Source organism: Petaurus breviceps, unplaced genomic scaffold (genome assembly GCF_028583685.1).
Source record: "Petaurus breviceps papuanus isolate PSGF00001 unplaced genomic scaffold, PetGlider_PUasm1.0 91041, whole genome shotgun sequence".
Classification (NCBI taxonomy): domain Eukaryota; kingdom Metazoa; phylum Chordata; class Mammalia; order Diprotodontia; family Petauridae; genus Petaurus; species Petaurus breviceps.
Window position 1 is genome coordinate 20,800,169 of NW_027187400.1, and position 18,577 is coordinate 20,818,745.

General features: G+C 37.6%; 1 protein-coding gene across 11 annotated transcripts in view; it reads right to left on the bottom strand.

Annotated features, from left to right (window-relative positions):
- PRDM2 (PR/SET domain 2) overlaps positions 1–18,577 on the bottom strand; it is a 216,475-nt gene that overhangs the window by 91,880 nt on the left and 106,018 nt on the right. Inside the window, exon 1 of one of the 11 annotated variants that reach the window (XM_069079261.1) lies at positions 5,583–5,692. The exons of 9 other annotated variants lie outside the window; for them this stretch is intronic. The gene's annotated coding sequence lies outside the window, so the exon portion shown is untranslated. Of the gene's footprint in view, positions 1–138; positions 1,093–5,582; positions 5,693–18,577 lie in introns of those variants that run through there. One more of the 11 variants, XM_069079256.1, reaches the window with a different exon arrangement.

The following is an 18,577-nucleotide window of genomic DNA, read 5'->3' on the forward strand; positions in this document are numbered from 1 at the left end:
AATGTCTGTATCATAATACATTAAAATGGGTTCATTTTTATCACCTTAAGGAAAAGAGCTTAGGAGATTTTCTGGTACAATCCTCTCACTTTGCACATGAAAAAAAAAAAATGACTGAGGTCTTAATAAATGACTTACCTAAAGTCTGATAGCTAATAAGTGGCATGCCAGAGCTGGGACTCAAATCCAGGTCTCCAAATTCCAATATGGTGTGCATTCCACTCTACCATGCTGTGTCTTGTAGAACTAAACACTACAATTCCTATACTCAGAGCTAAGGACCTCAGAAAGCTCCTATATATAGCCTTTTCATCTCACAGCTGTGGAATCTGGGGGGGTCACAGCAAATGGGAATCCCCAAATAACTTGTCTAATGTTACATACTTTCTACAGTGCTTTTATATCTAGAATCTCATTTGGTTTAAAATACAATACAGTACTAGAAAACTGAATTTAACAAAAAGGAGCACCAACAATAAATTCTTCAGATTGCAGAAGAACATTTCTAATAGTTTATGGAGACTATGGACCAAAAACTCCTGAGTATTCCCTTTAAATCAGGGAAGCGGAAAAAAAATATTAAAATAAAGTCTCTCGTTCTTTGACAAATGATCAAGTCAAAACCACGATAATAAATGCAACTGGCAAATGCAAAGACGTACGTGGAAGTGATAATGATTCATTTTTCAAAGAACAGTGTAGGGCAAGGAGTTGCACAGTTAAAGGCACAAGAGACAATACCGATGATTTAACCCAGATCTAAAACATGAATTGCTACTCTTACTGTTAAACCATAAGAAGACTTAGGTAAGAAAATAACTTTGTCAAAAGCCATGGCTGACACATGTACATAAATATTTATAGCACCTCTTTTTGTGGCAGCCAAGAATTGAAAATTGAGGGGATGCCTATTAATTGGGGAATTACCGAACAAGTTGTGGTATATGAACATAATGGAATACTACTGTTCTATAAGAAATGATGAGTAGGTAGGTTTCAGAAAAACCTGGAAAGACTACGTGAATTGATGCTGAGTGAGGTGAGCAAGTCAAAGAAAAGATGGCAGGTCAAAGATGTCAATGGAAAAAATGAACAAGATACTCTTCTACAGTTTAAAAAAATCCCATTTTGACCCTTTTCAATCTCAATTCCATCCTTACTATTGTAAGGAATGGAACTTTAAGGATATCTATCTATCGATAACCTCTAAACTGCCAACGACTTGTCCTCAAGTGTTCATTCAACTTCAACTGTTACACATAACTCTGCTTGACAAACCCTTCTTCAAATTCTTTCCTCCCTTTGGCCTCTGTAATATAGACTCTGAGTTGGAAAAAACCTTTAAAAAACCCTTAGGTCCAATACACACATGAGAAACCAAGTGGAAAATGTTTATTTATACCTACTAAACTTCATCTTACTAGACTCAAACCAATACTGCGGCATGTCAAAAAAAATTTTAGATCTTGATTTTGCCCTTCAATGTCACCTCCCCCTCCCCCAGCTTTTGTCATCTGTGAATCTGGTTGTCATGACAACTATGGCTTCATATAAATCATCAATTAACAAACATTTTTTTAGTATATTCATCAAAATAGCAAGTCTTAGAGGTTATAACTATAACCACCAATACAATAAGGACAAGTACTAATTGAGTAAATTCATATTTATATAGCACTTTGAGGTTTATAAATCAAGAACCTATAACTAGGACAAGAATACTATACTAAAAAAAAATGATAAAGTAGTTATACAATAAGGATCCTAATTTAGGTTCAGTCCCCCTATGACCAAACAAGGAATGCTTGGTAGTTTTGCAAAGCCAGCATTTTTCAAGGACCTGGCAACTCCCTTTAAAGACAGAAGGAACAGGAAAAACTCCCAGAGAATTAGTGAATCTCTTGGTCAAAGGGCAAGTCCTTTTTTCTTTACAGGTGGCATGGTAAATATCTTATGCACAAATAATAAAAATACACACATAAACAAGGATAAACTACTACTTAACTTAAAATTAATATTTTTGTAGCAAGCTTATTATCATCTTCTAATAATCTGAATTTAAGTTAGGAAATATCAAAATAAATATTCAAAGTTAAGATGTCACTTTTAAAATATGTTATTCCAAGGGCATAGCTAAACAATTAGCTACTGAATTTAATCATTACACTACTATACTACTTCACATAGTCTTCTAGGAACTCTCCTTGACCACTTACTGCCATGACTCTCCCATTCTATCCTTAAAATTACGGTAGCTTCAGTTTCCACTACACAACAGAAAATCTATTGATCTATACCCTAATTACCAACTCCGATAGGCTTGGCCCAGGTCTCATCCTTTTGGATCTTTCAGTGCTGTTTTACTGCTAGGCAATTCCACCATTCTGAAAACTCCCTACTTTTAATAAACAAGCAAGGTTCCATGTTTTCTGCACTGTTATGTTTCTCAAACTGAAACACACATAACAGGCAGCCTCACTTTGTGGAAAATAGAGAAGAATCTGCAAGAATAATACGCTATCATGACTTGGATGTTTCTGATAAACAATTCCATTACTGCTCATTCCTACAATATGGAAATATGTAGGGATAACAGCTTGGATTCTGTTCCTACTTCTTCCTGTTTCTGACTTTCTAGACTTCAAAATCATGTCTCTACTGATATCTCATCCTAGAACTTTCCTCAGTGCCTAGGACCCCATCGTCCAAGAAAATACTACCACTCATGTAGTCTGCTTACCCTGAAATATCCCTCTGCATGGCCCTATACCAATCCACTTCTCCCCCACTGGTGAGTCTCTACTAGACCCTCCATTTTATGGAAAGGTCAAAGCCATCTGCCTTCATTCCCCTCTCCTTTCTCAAGCCCTGTACTTACTTACCTTGATGGACTTCAAAATAAAGTCCCTCCCTCAGATCCCGTATTCTCTCCACCCCCTCTCCATCTCCCATTTGTGTCATATATTGTCATCTATTTTGAAGCTCCAAGAGAGGGGACTTTGTTCTATGCTTGTATTTGTATCCCTATCACTTAGTACTGTGCCTAGCACTTAGTAAATGCTTAATAAATGCTTCTTTTCAACCTCTGTATCAGCCTTTTTTCCCTCTTGCCACCCTAATGTCATTATTTTGAAAGGCATTATTTCAATCAAAGAATCAGGTAATTTAAGAAATAAGAAGTGAACTCAGGTCTTCCTGATTCCAGTCCCATTCACTACAGCACCCAGCTGCTATTTCTCCAGGTCTTGAAGAATGAAACTACCATAAAGATAAGCCAGATGTTCATTAGATGCTTTTGATTTTGCTTAAGAGAGCATTAGCAGATATCCAAATGAACAACCCCATCATTACAGTATCATACATCTATAAAGTATTTAAAGCATCATATAAATGCCTGCTATTATCACGGCAAGTTTGCAATTTCTTTCTCCAACACCTCAATTAATTCTCCCTTCTGTCTAGGTGATTTGTAGCCCATTTTCATGAAAGCATTGCTTCTGTTTTACCCTTCACTGATCTTCACCAAAAAACTATCTCCTATGGTTCCTGCCCTCCTTCCCTCACTTTTAGGTTCCTAAATATCAGATCTGGGAAATGTGGGAGTGTTTATTAAGCTAACAAAATGCTATAATCAGTGTCTATAGAGGTGGCCAGGTGCAGTGGGTTAGAGGGCCAGCCCCAGAATCGGGAGACCTGGGATAAGTTCCGGCCTCAGATACTTAACACCCACACAAAATAACTGGCCGTGTAACCTTGAGCAAGGTACTTAACCCCAATTGCTTTTAAAAAAAAAAAGTATCTACCCAGGAGCTGCTGGGAGCCAGCAGTCATTATCTCTGCTCCCTTTTTCCTTTGATCATGAGGAGATGGCTGGCACCTGTGGCTATCTACAATCTTTGAACAAAGGAAGGTACTTCTAGGAATGGTCCAGCTTCTCCCCTTCAACAGAAAAAGCATCATTCCTACTCTGCAACTGAAATGGTATAGTAGTCTTTTCTCTTTCCTTCTCTAGGTCACTCTGTCAAGTGCACCATCAAGGTAAGTGAGCTTATCCACAGCATTCTAAACTTCTCCATTTGCTGTAACTGACAGTTCCATGTATGGATGATGTGGTGGTGGCTGACTTGTGTTTTCTTGGTGTTAATTGTTAAATGGAGGAGTTCTGAATGCTGTGGATAAGTTCACTTACCTTGGTAGTGTACTTTCCAGGGATGTACACATTGATAATGAAGTTAATGCACAGACTGCCAGAGCTAGCCAAATGTTTGAGAGGCTTCAAAGGAAAGTATGGGAGAGAAGAGGTATTAGCCTGACTACCAAACTGAAGGTCTAGAGAGCCATGGCGCTGACCTCAGGGCTGCATGCCAGTGAAACCTGGACAGTCTACCAACACCATTCCAGGAAACTGAATCGCTTCCATTTGAATTGTCTTAGGAAGATTCTGATGATCTCCTGGCAGGATAAGGCACCAGATGCTGAGGTCCTTACTTGAATTAAACTGTCAAGCATTCAAACTCTTCTTCAAAGAGGGCAACTCCAATGGGCTGGCCACGTTGTTCGAATGCAAAACATAAGCTTGCCAAAAAGACTGTTTTATGGAGAACTCATACAGGGCAAGCATTCACATGGTGGATAGAAGAAGCGAAACAAGGACACTCTCAAGGTCTCTCTCAAGAACTTTGGAATTGATTGTGTGACTAGGAGACACTGGCACAGGACTGCTCAGCATGGCATGCCCACATCAGAGAAGGTGCTGTGTTCTATGAGCAAAGCAGAATTGAAACAGCTTGAAGGAAATGCAGAATGCACAAATTTGGAGAATTCACCCCAAATGTTCACGTGGACTATTTGTGCCCGACCTGTGATAGAGCATTCCGAGCTCGTATTGATCTGAGCAGCCAAAGTCAGACACATTGACACTTGTCTTTAGCTTAGTGATAACATTTTGGTCATCTTCAAGAACAAAGGATAACAACCAACATGTTCTTTCACCTTCCAACCTCATTCCCCTCTGCCTCTTTGCCTTCTTTTTAAAATGCTTTTCTTCAGTGAAAGATTTCTAAGGAATATTGTATTCATCATGAAACTTGGAACAGAAATGCATTCCCCCAGCTTAATGATTTCCTTCTCCAGTATGGCTATCAACATGTACTCTTTAAATAAGGAAGAGGTATTGTACAATAGTAACACTATCATATGATTTCTATGGGTATGACATTCAAATCTAACTCCAACCTTGATCTCTCATCTAAGCAAAAGACCCTTACATTTGTGATCATTTGCTGCTGATCTCCACCTAAATATCCCCACTAGCACCTCAAACTGAACACATCCAAAATCAAAGTGCATTCCAATTCTACCGTCCCTCCATCACCCAAAGGCCAGCTTACCTCATAGGATCATGAACTCCATAATGTATATGGAGTTGGAAGAGACCAGACCTAGTACCCTCACCTTATCTCTCATTTTTATAGATGAGATAAACGAGGGCCACAAGAGCTCAAGTTTCCTCAAGGTAGCAAGGGCAGTAAAGCAGTAGAATTAGAATTTAAAGATAATCAAATAAAATTTTGCTTACGTACATGCATTGGGCTAGGTGCTAGAGATGATGGAGTAACAAATTTCCTCCTCAAGGAGCCTTCCCACCTCTCCCCAAAGTATCCCGTCTCTCTTGTTGCAAACAACACTAGTCAGTCCTGTAGGGAGAAGAGAAATCTATCTGTGCTTCTACGCATTCTGTTACACAAAATGATCAGGTACGTCTGAGTTGCAGTATGCACTGAAGACTTCTGCACATTAATATCTTACTTTCCAAATATGCCCCACTTCCAGCACTCCCTCTTATTGTAGCAGACACTGCTACCTTTCTAGTTACCCCCTGATTTGGGATTTTAGTGTTATGTGTGACTCCTCCCTTTCCTTACCGCCCTATTTCTAATCACAGGTCATCTTGTCCTTTTTCCCTCCACAACGCTTCTTGTGTCTCTCCCTTCTTCTCTACTCTCACAACCACCAAGCTAGTTCATGCCTCATCACCTCTCACATGGATTGCTGCAACAGCCTTTTAATTAAAATTTCCTTTCCTCCAGTCTTTCTTCACTTCAGTCCATTACAGCCCTGATTGTGCAATCCCCCTACTCAAAAAATTCCAGGGGCTCCAACTGATTTTAGGATCAAATATTTCATCATTATCTCATTCTTTTAAATTTTCTTATTGGGTAAGTTTTATAATGTGAATAAACAGTAATAAGGTATTGCAGGTATAAAATTCATTAAAAGTAAATATATACCTATGGGGGAGACAAAAGTCTCCAGTGAGGCTTCGTTTTTTGTTTATACAGATGGGGTACACAGTCAAAAAAAAGTTTTCAGATTGCTGATTTAAGAGACTGGCTTAACCATGCATATGGAAAGGGGGAAATGCCTGAAGACTACATATAGCTTAGGTTTTAGCATGTAGCTTGTCTGTACAACTCATCATGTCAGTACATTCTGTCTTGGAGCGACAAGGCAAATAGTCAATAAACTGAACTGAGGAGGATATAACTAAGAATAGGATTTAAATAGCATTTCAAGGTTTGCTGTAATGTTAATGGAATAGGAAGGTCTTCCCCGCCCACTAATAGGTCTATGTGACCTGCTCTGAGCTCTGGCCCAGTTCACAGCTGTGATATAGGCTGAGTCACATGGAGCCCAGTGTGTGGGAGAAGCTTGCCCAACTGAGCAGAGAGTGAGACTGAGGCAGAGCAGACCATGGAGGGAGGTACTGGCCCAGGGGAACTTGTTTGTGGGGAGGCCTGAGAGAAAGAATGCTTAAATTTCAGTGCGCTCCCTGGATTAGTGAGGAGTATCTTGTTAAATCTTACTTCCTGGTATCCTAATAGTAATGTTCCAAATAAACATTTTGATTTTGCCTTTGAAGAAGAGAGTTTATTATACTTTGCGAATCTACCCTGGAAAAATGTATGCATAATTATAGCAGCTGCTATGGGTATCCCATTGGCATTATATTTGCAAAGCCACTTATAAGTATTATCTTATTTTATAAGTATTATCATTTTACCATTATGCTTATTTAGAAGGCTATTTAGTTATATTTTACTGGGGGACCATTGGTGATTCCAAGATGCTCACTGTCACAAAAATCTATCCTTTAATACCAAGGCTGAGAGTCACGGAATACAAAAATCTTAGAAGAATCAAAATCAGTGGTGAATAAAAGGGCAATGAAAAGATGCAAGGTGGGTACAAGTTGGGTGTGACATATTGCTAATAGCAATTTGATCTCAAAAAATTGTAAAATGTGAATGGAGTACTGGCCCTGGAGTCGGGAGGACTGGAGTTCAAATCCAGCCTCAGACATTTAACACTTACTAGCTATGTGACCTTGGGAAGTCACTTAACCCCAATTGCCCTACCCTCCCCCCTCCAAAAAGAAAAAAAAACTTTATAAAATATCATTAGGGAAATGTTTTCAGAAAAGGAAGTAGTCCATTAAGAGTGAAGGATTACAGATGAAGAGCTCAAATGTTGTACAGTTATAACTACACAAACCAGGTAGCACAGCGAGTAAGAGCACCGGCTCCAGTGTTGAGAAGACCTGGAGATCGAATCCTGGGCTCAGATACTCAGCACCACACCCAGAAATAACTGGCCGTGTAACCTTGGGCAAGTTACTTAACCCCGATTGCTTAAAAAAAAAAAAACTACATGAAAGTCTCCAGTGAAGTTAGCACATCTTTTATGGGAAAAGTATAGAAGGATAAGACAAGAATGACAAAGATGGGAAGATATGTTCCTGCACTGGCAGAGTAAAATAGCCATTCCAGTAAGATAATGAATCAAATGAAAAGCTTGCCATGCCAATACAGTTCTAGATGACAAGAGACTGATTTAAAAACAAAATTTCAAAAAGTGCAACATGTAGCATTATGTACTTTTTATTTCTACATAAATACAAATGGGTCTTCCCCCCCTATTTACTTGAACAAATAAACAGTACTGTAGTACATACACTTCATGACATTCATTTATTGCCCCATTGATGGAACCTATTTTATTTAAATAGTAAGATCTCTGAATCAGAAATTTTCTGTCCTTTTAACTTTAGGTAGAATAGTTGTTTCTCTTTTGGGGGGTATATAGTATGAAATGTCTTCTTTCTGAGAATTTTTAAAGGAAATCATTTTCCAAAATGGACCTCCCTGTTTTGCAGAGGGGTAAAGACTCTTGATTCTTACAGTGGGGCCATTTTAAACATTGGAAGAATGATTAACTGATACCTATGGTACATAAGTTATTACAACAAATAAGAAAAAAAAAACCACTTTATTTTAAACATCCCCCTTATAGGACAAATATGATCCCAACATATAAACCAGAGAGAAAAAGCACAGAAATATCACTAATCAATATTAATACAATATTAATACAGAGAGGCATGGAAAGACTTACATGAACTGATATAAAGCAAAGTAAGCAGAATAAAAAAAACCAATATGCAAGACTAAAAGAACGTAAATGGAAAGAACCACAAAACAAAATTTATGTAAAATCATAAAAATAAAGTTTGACCCAAAAGACTAAATATGAGAAGACACTTTCCCATATTCCTTTGGAAAGGTGGGAGGATGCATGAGTGTGGAACACCGCACACCATGCCAGATTAATCTCAGGTATTGGTTGCTTTTGATTAATGTTTTTCTCTTATTCTTTTAAAAAAATTGTTAAAAGGATTGTTCTCTGGGAAGGAAATGGGAGGGAAATATAAGGAGAAATGTAGGGCATGGAAAGCAAAAAGATGTCAATAAAAATCAATTTTTAAAAAGACAGTGTCAGATTTTGGTCCAGTTCAGCCAGAATAAGTTTGATAAAACTATTTTTAAAAAACCCAAACTAACCCCAACCTATCACTTCAGGTAGGCAGGAGGCGTTACACATTGCACATACTTTTAAATGTGTATTTTCAATGTGTCCCTCAGTTGTGCTGATTTTTCTTTCTTCTCTAAAACATACTATTTGTTATATGAGATGGCTCTCTTGAAGGGAGAGGGATATTTAAGATAATTATGATGATATTAGGAACAGAAGACAAATGTAATTGTGAATTGGTCTAACCATTCCAGAAAGGAACATCCTTTTATTTAAGAACTGAAAAACCCAAAACCTTTAAAAAGACTCAGAGATCTCACCTTCTCTAGGAAAAAATATTAATAAAATCAAAGACAGAAAAGTGCTATATACACCGAAATATTGATTTTTATCGTATCAAGCTCTTTTTCTCCCTCACATTGCCACCATTAAAAAAAAAGAATCAAACAAAATATAGTAATAAATCAAAAATTCCCACAGAGACCACATTCAAAAATGCATGTCTCATTTTACATGGTGAGTCCACCACCTTTCTCAAAAGAGTCAGGTTAACACCTAATCATCAGTATTCTGATATCATGGTTGATCACTGTATTAATCAAAGTTCTAAAGTCTTTCAAAACTGTTCATTTCTACAGCACTGATGTTATAGTATCAATTGTTCTCCCAGGGCTTGCTCACTTCACTATGTAACAATTAATATGTCTTCCCAGGTTTTTCTGAACAGTCTCCTTTCTTACAGCACAATGGTAAGCCATCCATACAGCATAATTTGTTCCCCAACTGACAGCCACCCCTCTTACTTTACAGTTCTTTGCCATTGCAAAATGAGCTCCTGAAGATATTTTTTACATATACAACCTTTTCCTCTAATCTTTTTGAAGTACGAGCCCAGTAGTGGTATCTCTGGGTCAAAAGGTATACACAGTTTAGGAACTTTTCAGGCCATTGATCATATTGCTTTTCATAATAGCTAAACCAGTTCCCAGTTATGCTACTTACAAAAGTACATTAATGTTTCTGTTTTCTTATAGCTTTAACTTGCATTTCCCTAATTATTACCTTGATATGGAGTATTTTTTTTCATATGGCTATATACAGTTTGGGTTTCTTCTCTTGAGAATTATCAGTTCATATCCTCTGCCCACTTAATTACCAGATGTCTTGTATAAGTTCATATGAATTCCTTATATATACTGAAAATGAGATCTTTATCAGAGGAGCTTGATACAAAGATTTTTCCCTACCTGTTTCCCTTCAAATCTTAAGCTGCATTGGATTTGTTTACATAAAAACTTTTTAAATTTTATGTAATCAGCACTGTGCTCTTTTATTTTACTCAAACCTATCTCTGTTTGGGATATGAACTCTTCACCTACTCACAGATCTGAAATTTCTTCCTTGTTTTTCTAATTTCTTTATGATGCAATCTTTTATATCTAGGTTATGTACCCATTTGGAGCTTTTCTATGGCACGAGGTATTAGTATAAATCTACTTTATACCAGACAGACTGTTTAGTTTTCTAAGCAGTTTAAAAAAAATAGTGAGCCCTCTCCCCAGGAGGTAGGAGGTTTGAGTTTATCAAACACTAGGTTACAAGGTCTGCTTGCTTCAATAAGTTGTGTGCTTAATTCGTTCCACTGACTGACATCTTTATTTTTTAACCAGTACCAAACTATTCTGATGATTACTGCTTTTTAATACAGTTTGAAATCTGGTATTGTTGGGCCTTCCTCTTTCTCCTATTTTTTCCCCTATACCAAAATATTCTTATCATTTTTTGAGGTAGCAAATAACTAGGAAAAAAAAAACAGATGCTCATTAATTGGCAAGGATGAAACTGACAGTGGTACATGAATGTATTGGAATATTACTGGGCCATAAGAAATAAGAAAGCACTAAGGAAAATAAAGGAAAAAAATCATATGAATGAATACAAAGTGAAATAAATAAAACCAGAAGAATAATATATATAACGACTATAATGTAAAAAGAAACACAAATACCACCAAATACTTCAAACTGCAAGTTGTGTAATTATAATAACCAAGACTGGGTAGTCCACAAACATTTATTAAGCACCTACCATATGACAGGCACTAAGCACTGGAGATACAAAGTAAAGACTGCCCTCAAGAAGCTCACAGTGTAATGGGGAAGACAACATACAGAAGTTTAGTTCCAGGGAAGCACTTACTCTTCTTGGCAGAGGTAAGGAACTACAAATGTAGAACATAACATATATTGGGAGACATTACTGTTATGATGGTTGGTGGAGGTGAACTCCCTCCCCCCCCCCCCCCCCCGCTTTTAAATTGTTGCCATGAGAGATGGATGACTGGATAGTGGAAGGGTAAAAAGTATCATTCAGAAATGAAAGTAGTCAAGACACATAGTGCAGAGTGGCTTTGTAAACATATAGATATAAGTTCAAGGCCTAACAGCCCCTGGCTATGCAACCCTGGCACAGTCCTTTAACTTCTTAGTGCCCCTGATAACTCTCCAATACCATAAATTGCAGGGTACCTACCTATTCTGCACTAAAAGGAGTTCTTCTTCTCACCAATTAAATCATAGAGAGGAAAAGAGGGAGGGAGGGGAGAAAAAAGGGATGTCAGAACAAAAGGTATTAATGAAAATAAGATGCTTTAAAAATTGAAGACTGTAGAAAATTGTTTGTAGAGTCCAACAAACATTCAAGATGTTATGTAAATCTTGATGCAGTCATAGAAGCTCTGACAACTTATAGGGCTGTATACTACCTTTCTTACAAAGCAATGTCAACTACTTCTAGGGAGAACAGTAGAGGAGCGAGACTGAAGGGGTTCCCCCCAAACCATAAAGGGCAGGAGGAGAACTCTTAATCAGGCAAGACTTAAGGAAACAATTTAGTTTGGTTAGTTCAAATCCTAAAACTTGATGAGCATTTATTTCTAGCATGTCTACTTCAGAGATGCCTTTCTCAAACAATGCTGCATTTATACTGCTAAAATGAGTGTCTTAGTGAAAAAGAACACTCGACAAGGCAGAAAAGTCCAATGACTGTAATAACTGAATCAAACCAATGAATATAATAAATCATAATTGAATTAGATTACAAATGTTGATTTTTCTAAAGGTGTATCTCTGTGGTTTTATCTCATTTATTAACTAGGGTTTATTACTACCAAGACTCAGAGGACGGTCTGAGCTGGAAGAGTTCATCTAGTTCATCTAGTCAAAACGTCTCTTTTTAATGATGAGACAACCAAGGCTCCAAAGGGTGAAATAACTTGCCTATGGCCACACAGGAATTAAGTGGCAGGGCTAGGTCTTTACATCTCCTTTACTCAAAGGCCAGTCTTCTTTCCACTCCTATCAGCCTGCTTTAATAACAGTTAACTGCTTCTGCTTAGCCATTTACTTTTAACTGTCAAATCCAATTTACAGAATCAGAGACTCAGAAGACAGGTCATCTAGTCCAAACTGTACCTCAAAGACAATACCTTCTACAACAAAATTAAGAGAAAGCTATTTAGTCGTTACCTGAAGAGTTCTACTAGAAGAGAACCCAATACCTAAAGTAGCCCATCCCACTTTTGGATCACTAATAGTTAGAAGTTTTCTTTATATTAAGCCTAAACTTATTTCTTTGTCATTTCTGCCTTTTGGGGCCAAGAACAAGTTTAATCTCTCATTTGTATGAAAACCCTTCAAATACTGAAAATAGCTATCACATTTCCACTGTTTCCTCCTCTTCTTCACATTAAGAATTCTCATTACTTTTAACAAGGGATAGAGAGATGAAAAACAGTCCGTGTTGTCAAGGAGCTTATAATCTAATATAAAAGATGATGTGCACATAAAATAGAATGTCATTAAATAGACATACACTATATAACATCAATGGGATAGAAATCACTTTTTGATGGAAGACATGAAAGGGAAGAGGTCATTTACTAGATACTACATGAGCCACGCCTTGAAGAGATGACTTTGGACCAAAGGACCAAGGTGAAAAAGTAGGATGAGGTCAAGGAACAGCTTGGAAAGCTATCTGGTTTGTAGTAATACAGAGTTAGTAAAATGTAGAGTGAAATGAGGCTAGAGTTTTCATTCAGTATAGCATAAACTCTTTGAAAGAAAAGATTGCTTCATTTTTTACTTTATTTCTGAATTATATGGTAAACAACTGATAAATGCTTGTTAAAATTTAATATTGTGGAAAGTTGTATATAATGTCCAATTAAAAAATTGGTATTTTACCCTTTACATAACAAGGAGTAACGAAAGGGACTTTGTGTTTACGCTTTTTTAAAACAAAGGAGTAACATAGAACTGTATATTAGCAAGCAGAAAAATTTGACAGGATGCACGAAGGTGAGTAATATGCAAGCAACCTGGAAAAATAGCAGGAATTTAGAGTCAGATTGTGAAGGCTTTTAAATGTCAATGAGGAAAGGTTTATTCTCTTTTATGCTAGAGGCAGCAGGGAGACAACAAAGCTTCTAGAGCAGTGGAGAAATATAAATTTGACAGCTGTGTGGAAGATGGATTGGGGAGGGAAGGGAGTGGAAAAAAAACAGACCAATAGGCAGGTCACTCAACCTCTGTCTGCCTCAGTTTCCTCCATGTTAACCTAGGTTTTTAAATTTTTTTTTTTTTGCTTTTTGGAAGGCAATTGGGGTTAAGTGACTTGCCCACGGTCACATGACTAGTTTTTGTGTTAAGTGTCTAAGGCCGCATTTGAACTTAGGACCTCCTGACTCCAGGGTCAGTGCTCTGTTCACTGCGCCACATAGCCACCCCCATCCATATTAACTTAGAAGTCATAACAGTGCCTACCTGCTCTAAGGATCAAAGGAGGGAATATTTGTGAAGTGCTTAGCAGAGAGTGCTTACTTAGCACATGGTAGGTGCTTAATAAATGCTTATTTTCTTCCTTCCTTCTACAGTTAGGGAACACAATAACCATTACATTCTGAAAATAAAGTTCATCCTCTCTTCAGTACTCTTTGACAAGACCTATAGAATTTAGCGCACATTTTCCTCCTCTCTCTAATGAAAAACTGGAGACAAGATAGTTGTCTAACATAAATGATAGAGTAACAGGTGGAAGCTCAGAAATCATTTAGTTCAACACATAATGTTAAAGTTAGATATAACCTGTGCTTGGCTTCATAACCAATTACCCTTTTCTCTACTGTAACTATCTCCATATTATCATTTATTTACATTTTTTATTGGGAAAATGGAACTTATTAAAAAAAACTTTAAGCCCCTGAATTTTTTTAAATGAACATTTACAAATGTCAATGTGCTAACATGAAAGCTTTGCAACAATACCTTGCCTACCCCCTCTCCCAGGGAAGAAAAGCTAGCTAGGGAGTTAGCAATAAAGGAAGTGACAACCTGTGATAAACTTTAGAAAGAGCAAGCTGCATGTACCAATACTTTTGAAAGCCCTAGTTTAATTCCAACAAAGGCTTAGTGATGACTGTAAGTAATTACTACCTGTTTGATGGCCTATGTGAAGCTGCAGTCTCAATTCCAGGCATAAAAGGATAATCACAAATAACTCAAAACCACAATCATAAATGACTGTTTTGTGTCAAAAGTATTTGGCTAGACAAAGATAAGGTAAAGTAAATGGGTCACAAGTGCAAAGTATTACTATCTGACAAGTTTTAAGGAACTATCTGCAGTTCAAGACAGTCATGGATTAATAGAAAACTTTACCCTTTAATGATCAAAAGGCACCATTTAAATCTTTATAATAATGATAAGCTACAAAATGGGAAATAAGGACAGGTCTATTAACCCCAAATGCCTCATGAGGGGCTTGAACATATTGCCAGGCACAGCTGTTAAAATATTTCAAAGAAAATGTTATAAAAACACAAAAATTAAAAGTATAATCAACACAAGGCCACAAATAAATGTTCCTAAATCCAAAGAATAAAGCTAATAAAGGCCTAAAATGTTAACATGTGAAAAGGACCAGAAAAAAAGGCCTAGGAATTAGATTTCGGCATACCCTGTTTAAACAAATATGCACTGTCAAACATTAAGCATACAAAAGCTACTATTCAGTTTAGGGGTGCTAGGCATCAGTGAACAAACCAGTTTGCCTTCATTTTTTGTGGCATGCAATGGCTCATGAAATCTTCAGTACAAGACAACTCTATTAGGGTTATAAGTACAAAAGAAAAAGTTATCAGTATATCTACCTTTAGTGGAAACTCTCAGTATCAGTCTAAACAACAGTGGTAAAATCAATCCTTTACAACTAAAATGAATTTTTTTAAAAAACTGATATAAATTCAATTTTGGGCTAAATCATCAATAAAACCTATTATCTAACTATATATTACAATGTAATTGAAACACTTTGGAAAGTGATGCAACAAAATGTTTTTTATTTTAAAAATGAACACCTCATTTTTTATATTATGATGATAAATAGCATGCTCCTAGAACTACTCGTCTTTCATGGACTTAAAATAACTGTGAAATAGTTACCATTCTACTGCTAAAGTATCTCTTGAAAAAACATGTTTTAAGAAGTCAGCAACCACAATAACTAATATGAAACATGACATCAAACTCTTTAGAATACTAAGAATTTCCCAATGCAAGGGTTTTTTTCTTAAATTTTTCTAGTCAATTTTACTTTCACAATGCAGCTTTTCTACCACTTGGGATTTGTTCTGTTTAACATGTCTGCTTTCCATTCAGAATGAAATCTTTTTAAAATAAAAGCTACCACCTTCTGAGTTTGGTGGAGGAAAGGTTAAAAGGAGAGAAAATACTGCTTAGAATATTTTTTTTGGTGAAACGGCAGGCACACAACTGAAGCAGGCTAGTCTTGCCTCTATATTAAAAAGCAGCTGTTTAAAAAAAAACCTCATTGGACAAATTAAGGCTTTATTGAACAGCTGGGTTGGAAGGCATCCTACTAAAATATTTTCAAAATGAAAAGTCCTTATTCTCCATTTTAGCAATTAAAGGTTGTAAACATATATTGTTCAAAACACATATACATATCCCTTTTTTTCTATACCAAAAGTTGAAAAAATGAAACTTATTAAATAAAATTTTATACCTCATTAGGAAATTCCAAAGATCTGAAACACAAGACAGGTTAGGACAGGTCCCTTCATGTTTCTTTTAACTTCGTTTATTTTTTCTCTGTAACAGATAAAATTGCTTACCAGGGAGGGAAAAAAAAGTTGTCATTTTAAGAAGATGCTGCTTCAGGGACGGCTAGGTGGCGCAATGAGTAAAGTGCTGGCCCTGGAGTCGGGAGGACCCGAGTTCGGTTCCGGCCTGAGACACTTAACCACACAAAAATACTAGCCATGTAACCTTGGGCAAGTTACTCAACCCCAACTGCCCTCCAAAAAGGCAACCAAAAAAAAAAAAAAAAAGAAGATGCTGCTTCACTAAACAAATCCAAAATCATTGATTTGGTTGGGAAAATTAAATAGTAAAAAAGGCAATGACTCTACCTCTTGCTCTTAACGAAACCAAAATCTGTTTTATGGGGAAGAATAGTCCTTATTGACACAAGGTAACAGACAATGAAGAAGTCTATGTAAATAATACTGGAAGACAAAAGTACCAAATCTGGAATCTATAAGGATATATTTGAATCACCACCCAGTCAATTACTACCCTCAAATAATGGGCCAGAATTCACTTGCCTACTCTGGGCCTCAGATGCCTAATATGTATAATGGCAATGGGGGGAGAGAGGGGTTTAGATTACAGAGCTAACTGAAAGGGACCTCAGATGCCATCTAGTTCAGCCTTCTCACTTCACAAATGAGGAAACAGAGGGCTAGAGACAGATTAAGTTATTTATCCAAGGTCACAAGTAATAACTGATCTTTAAGGTCCTTTCTAGCCCTAAATCCAATGATCTTATGAATTTAATAAAATCACATCCACTAGTCAACTCCCCTGTCCCCACCCAAGATCTGGTTGAACAGCTGTTTTCATTTTTAACTAAAAAGATCTTAAAAATAATTTCTGAAATTTGATTTTAAGTGGTTTTTGTTGCTTAACATATTTTACATTAAAATGTCTGGGATGCACAGTGATCAACTAACATAAAAGAGTTCGATTTTATTTTCCATCCATCTCACTGCCATTCTGCCCCACAAAGAAACCAGCAATGTGCTACAGATATGAAAACTGAGCATAACAATGATTTACCACTAGTTCAAGAAACTAAGTGGGGGGGCGGAGCCAAGATGGCGGAGTAGAAGCATGACCCTCCCGCGGCTCCAGCTTCCACCCTCCCCAATCCATGTAAAAAGGGGACTCTAAACAAACTTTGGAGCTGCAGAACCCACAAAATGACACAGAGAAACTAACCTCCCACTGAGAACAGCCCGGCAGGCCGGCAAGAATCGGCCAGCGCAATGCTCTGGGAGCCGAGCCCAGCAAAGAGGGACTCCAGATCAGCAGCAGCTGTGGCCATTTCCAGATTTATCAATACACAGATGCGAAGGACAAGGTGAGAGGCCAGTGCAGTCTGGACTTTGGGACCCAGTAAGTGGGAGTGTGTGGCTTTTACCCCCAGGGCGAGAAACTGCTGAGCCACCAGCACAGCCTGCCAGCGCCATGTGGCAGCTTCAGCTCCTGGCCTGCAGAGTGTAGGAGGACCAAGCACCAGTCTGAGGGGTCATCGCTCTTGCTTTAACCTGCTTGGATCTGGATTGCAGTCTAGGGTGGAGGTCCTGGGGTGTGTGTCCAGCTTGCCAGAGCGTGTGGAGACCTCAGAGAGGGCACCCATCTAATACCTCTGGCAGCTGAGAAAACCCCAGCATTTGGGACGGAAACTCCCCTGTCTGGTGGCAGAGTCCTACTGTGGCAATAAGCCCAAAAGTCAAATCATTGAGTGGCAAAATGAGCAGGCAAAGGAAACAAAGCAGACAGAAGATTCCAACATTACAATCCTATTTTGGGGATAAGAAGGAGCAAGGCATGGAACAGGAGGAAATCAGTGAAGTCAGAACTCCTGCACCAAAAGCTTCAAAGGAAAATACAAGCTGGTTACAGGACATAGAGGACCTTAAGAAGCAGATAAGAGAAGTGGAGGAAAAATTGGGAAGAGAAATAAGAACAATGCAAGAAAATTATGAAATGAGTCAACAGCCTGACTGAAGAAAATAATACCTTAAAAATACCTTAATAATACCTTAAAATAATACCAGACTGACTCAAATGGCAAAGGAGGCTCAAAAAGGCAATGAGGAGAAGAATGCCTTAAAAAGTCGAATTTGCCAGATGGAAAAAGAATCTCAAAAGCTCACTGAGGAGAATCATTGCTTCAGAATTAGAATGGAGCAAATGGAAGCTAATGACTCTATGAGAAATCAAGATGCTGTTAAACAGATCCAAACAAATGAAAGAATAGAAGGCAATGTGAAATATCTCATGGGAAAAACCACTGACCTGGAAAATAGATTCAGGAGAGATAATTTAAAAATTATTGGACTGCCTGAGAGCCATGACCAAAGTAAGAGCTTGGAAAGCATCCTCCAGGAAGTTCTCAAAGAAAACTGCCCTGATGTTTTAGAACCAGAGGGCAAAATAGAGGTTGAAAGAATCCACCGATCACCTCCTGAAAAAGATCCCAAAAAGAAAACTCCTAGGAATATTATAGCCAGGTTCCGGAATTCCCACATTAAGGAGAGAATATTACAAGCAGCCAG